At 48.4% G+C, this 5,003-nt stretch overlaps 1 non-coding gene across 1 annotated transcript; it reads right to left on the minus strand.

Annotated features, from left to right (window-relative positions):
• Positions 1-4,044: 4,044 nt before the first annotated feature.
• LOC117801631 lies at positions 4,045-4,148 on the minus strand. The gene has a single exon (XR_004624392.1). It is a non-coding gene; the product is annotated as a U6 spliceosomal RNA (small nuclear RNA).
• Positions 4,149-5,003: the final 855 nt, after the last annotated feature.

A 5,003-nucleotide genomic window follows, 5' to 3' on the forward strand; every position in this document is an offset into this window, starting at 1 on the left:
TTGCGGGTGCGTGCGCCGGGGTGGTGGCGGGGAGGCCACCGGCGGAGGGCACACCCCCCTGGCCACCGGAGAGAGAGACAGGCTCTGCTGAGCGCCCCCCGCCACTCCGCTCGGGGTGAGCAGCAAGCTTCTGCAGCCCCTCGAGTGGCAGCAAAAGCCAGCCTGGACCCAAGGCCTCCACCCTGCGCCCGACCTCAGTTTCCCGGGCTATGAAATGGGAACAGCTGGCTTGCTGGGTGCTTGTGAAGAAGGGGAGAAGAGGATGTTGTCTCCGAAGCTGGGATGGGATTGAGGATACAATCAATGCCACCATCAGAGAGCCTGCAGGGACAGTGGGGTCAGTTTCGGGTTCTGAGTGTGCGCCTCACAGCAGACAGGGTCGGGGACCCCTAGTCCACTCCTGCCTGTGTTCAGGGAGGGAAAGGTAGGCCTGCGGGGGAGGTGGCGAGGGTGCTGCCAGCCCTGCCCCATGCTGTGTGCGCAGGGTTGGAGGGGGCAGTGTGGAAAGGGCAGACAAGGCAGCTTGGGGAGGTGGAGGGTCTCCTTCCACCAGCTGAGAAAGGGCACCCCAGCCCCTTCCCTCCTGCCTCCTGGGCCCGGGAGGCAGATGTTCTGCTGGGCTTCAGTCCCCACAGAAGTGCCCTGGCAAGATTTACCTGTGGGCAGGAGCTGGGTCTCCATCTCTCAGTGGAAGTAACTGAGGCTTAGGGAGGTGACAGGACTTATTCAAGGTCACAGGACTAGGAGGTGACAAAGCTGGGTTTCCAGCCACAGTAGGATTAGCTCTACAAGCCATACTCCAGCCATTGTGCCAGGTGCCCAGGAGAGGCTTGAGGTTGTCCACTCACTCACCCAGAACATTCACTGAGCCCCAGCTGTGTGCTGTCTGCTCCCAGCCCCAGGAAGTGCTTAGGGAAGCTGAGCAGTAATCAAAGAAAAAACTGAGGTCCTGGCAGAGGATACCTGCTAGAAAGAAAATAAAACAGGGTTTTGGGGGGCAGAGAGAGACTGGGGTGGGGGCCTAGACTTAGCCTGGTCAGGGAGGGTCAGGGAGAGTCTCCGCCCAGTGACCACTGGCTGGGATGCACTTGCAAGGGCAGAGCCCACTGGAAAGGTTTGAGGGAACAGCAGTTGCGAGGCCCCTGAGGCAGACGCAGGTGGTGAGTGAGAGCAACTGGAACAGAGCCAATGAGGATTGCCACGAAGTTTGGATTTTCCTCTGGGTGCCATGTGCTAAGAGTCTGTGTGCGTAAAGGATTCCCCCAAAGTGGGTAGAGAGGACTCACAGGGCAGGACAGGGAGCAGGGCGGAGGCTGCTGGAGCCCACTCAGGATCTTCAAGGAAGAGCCAACCCACCGCATGTGGAGTCACCCCCATCCTCATGGGGCTGCAGCCACCACAGCGCCGGAAGACTTGAGGAGGGTGGTGTGCTCTGCCAGTGGTGGGGTTGTCTGCTCTGGTGGACAAGGGAGCCTGGTTTGGGCTCCAGCACTCACTGCCCCACTCCCTGCAAGTCCCGGGTGGGTCCCTGCTGCTCTCAGACCTCCCTGTGTCCAGCGGGGGAGGGGCGCCCGCCCAGAGTTTGCAGAGTTTGAGACAAGATGCTGCTGGATGTTTGGGCTGGGTGCTCTCGGTGCCCTTTAGACATGCCCCCATAAGTCTTTGAGCGACGTTCCAGCTCTCATGAGTATTTTGACCCAGACCTAGAGTCAGCCACTTCTTCAAGAAGCCTTTTAGTGGGGGGTGGGTTTCAGAAACGAGTATTTGGATGTTAGATGCACTCACTTTGATTTTGTCTCTAGGCCTGCTCAATGCACCGAGGCAAGAAATCTTTTTTTTTTAACTAAAAATTAGTATTTTCATCTTCCTCCCACACTCAGAACCTGGTTCTCCCCAAACATCAATATATGTAATCATCTGCACAGTCTTAGAATACACCCCCACGGAGTTTTAGAGTCACTACATCCAAACCACTGCCTCCCCAGACCGACCAGGTCAAGTTCAGGATGTCTTTGGGTGTGTCGTCAGCATTGTGCCAGTGCGCTATTGATTTGATTATACCCATAGCTTCATCTCTTTCTGTTTGCCTGCAATTTGGTTTTCTTCCCTTTTAGCCTTTATGATATAATTTTATTTTTTTTGAGTATGTAAAACATTTACGTACTTTCTGGCTTTTTGCAATTAAAAAGACCTCCTTAGCAGTCCACAGAGACTCTCCTCATCCTTTCGTGCAGCTACCTGCAACTCCCGGAGGGCGTGGATCGTGCTTAACTCTGCTTGCGCTCTACGATGGACATTTGGCCTTTTTCCAGGCTTTTGTTATTCCAAACAATAGGAAAGGATTGCCTTGCACATATGTTGTTAGCATTTGTGGCAGTGTATCTTTAATTCCTAGAAGTAGGAGGTAATATGTATTCTTGGTGAGCTACTCCCAAATTCCCCTCTTCCCCCAGCAACCTATGGCAGCGTGGGTCCCCCCCACCCCCGCACCCTGGCCACTCTCCGAGCCCCGGGGAAATAGCATTCCAGTGCATTTTAATTTACATGCCTATTAGGAGTGCCCGTGGCCATCTATGTGTATGTGTTCAAAAGTGACTGACTTTTTCTGTGAACTGCCTGTCCATCTATATTCCCCGCTTCCTATTGGATTTGGGGTCTTTTTATTTCCCGCTTGGATTTAAAAGTTTATTTAAATACATATTAGGGAGATTGGTGTTTTATCTTTATTATCATTGCAAACATTTCTCCCAGGTTTTTAAAATTTTGTTTAAGATGGGTTTTGCCATTAAAAGCTTTCTCATTTTAATATATCTGATTTCATCTTTCTTTCATGGCATCTAGATTTGGAATCCTAGTTAGAAAGGCTGTTCTGTATGGAACCTGTATGGAATCTACCCATGTTTTCCAATGCTAGTTTGTTTTGTACTCGGTTTATGGGGCCCATTGAATCTTTTTCCAAAGGTCTATCTATCCCTACACTGTGTATTGAAGAGGCCGTCTTTCCCCAGTGTTCTGAAATGCACCTGTATCCTATAATAAACCCCCAAATGCATTGGACCTATGCTTGGGCTTTCAGCTCTGTCTCAGTAGCTCTATTCCTTCATGTGCTAGTCCCCCATGGTGGAAATTGCAAAGGTGCCATTGCGTGCGTGTCCGTGTGTGCACATATATCGCGTGTATGCATGTATGTGTGCATGGCAAGGGGGAACTTTTCCACAATTATTGCATTGGAGGGAGAGCTGGAACTCAACTCCCATTATTGTGTTTGAATATCTGGTAGGGCTAGCGGTCCTCCCTCTCTGTTTTGTTCAGGGTATCCTAGCTATTCCTGCCTGCGGACGCTCTTTTCTGCTGGGATCATATCACATTGACAGATGCTCTTCAAGGTAATTGACACCATCATCAAGTTGAGCCATCTTACCCAAAACCACGGAATGTGTGTTTAAGACGACTTAGTCTTTGATTTGTTCAAAACCGCCTCTGGGAGCATTTTGGAATTTTCCTCACATTTTTTTTGTTGTTGTTGTTAAGTTTATTCATGGGTACTTGGCTTTGTTGCTATTATAAATTTTTTTCTTCTGTCATATCTTGAATGGGTCATTGTGGGCGTGCGTGTGTTGTTTTGCGTCTATCTACGTCATTTGTTGTCTGTTTCATCAATTCTTTAGAGAGTTTAGGTATGCTGTCATCTGGAAATTTTACTTCTTCTTCACTGACTTTTGTGCACCTACTTGCTTTCCCTAATTAAATTGGCTAAATACCTCCAATTCAGAATTAAATATTGAATATAAAGGAGCCTCCTTCCCTTGTTCCTGAGCTTAGTAAAAAGGCCTCTAGTCTTCCTCCGTTCGGAGAGATGCTGACTTTAGGATAGGGGATAGGGAGATCAATGTATATGTATGTGGGAGTATACCTTAATTCCTATTTTATTGGGTGGCTTCTTAAAATCAGGGAATGAATATTGATTTTTGTTGAAGACCTATGTGGAGGTTATTATATGATATTTCCCCTAGCACTATGAATACAATGAATCATATATATTTTTAAAATATGGAATGCTTCACAAATTTCTGTGCCATCCTTGTGCAGGGGCAGTGGTAATCTCTTTATCGTTCCAACTCCAGCATGAGTGCTGCCGAAGCAAGCACAAGGAGATGGATATTAATGGATGTCCTAATTTCGGGTCCAGGATGAGAGGATAAGGCAAACAATAAGACACAAAGTTTATTAAATATGGGTATTAAGCCATCCTTGCCTTCCTGAAATGGAAGCACTTGGGCATGATATATGATGTTTTAATATGGTTATGTGAGCCATCTATTTGCTGTGTAATAAGTTATCATAAACTCAGTAGCTTAAAACAGCACACACCCATTATCTCCTAGTTTCTGTGGATCCAAAGTCCTGGCACGGCTTTGCTGGGTTCTTGCTGGTGTTGGCCGGGACTGGGTCCTCATTTAGAAGCTCAACTGGGAATAGATCTGCTTTTCTATTCATATAGTTGCCAGGAGTGTTCACTTCTTTCCAGTTGCCTGACTGTGGTTGGCTGGACTCTATCCTCAGCTTCTGGAAGTCACCCATAGTTACTAGGGACCACCTGTAGTTCCTTGCCCCATGGGCTTCCTCAACATGGTCTCTTGCTCCATCAGGCCAGGAAAGAGAGTCTCCAGAGAAAATCTAGCAAGACAGGGTCTTATATAACAGAATCACAGAATTGACATCCCATTGGCTTGTCGTATTCTTTTGGTTAGAGGAAAGGTTCCATCCACACTCAAGGGCATGAATGCCAGGAGACAGGCATAGTGAGCCCTTGAGAGTCTGTCCTGCACAATGGTGTTGGATTTGACTTGCTAATATTTATTTTCGCTACGGTCTCCCCAGTCATTCCTGGGTCTGATACAGCGTCACTTCTGATGGCTTCTCCCAGAAGGACTTGTCAGTACAACATCCCCTGATTTCCTTCCTGTTGAAATGGTTTTCTGTACCCTTGGTGGCTGAAGGAT

Source organism: Ailuropoda melanoleuca, chromosome 3 (assembly GCF_002007445.2).
Source record: "Ailuropoda melanoleuca isolate Jingjing chromosome 3, ASM200744v2, whole genome shotgun sequence".
NCBI classification, from domain to species: domain Eukaryota; kingdom Metazoa; phylum Chordata; class Mammalia; order Carnivora; family Ursidae; genus Ailuropoda; species Ailuropoda melanoleuca.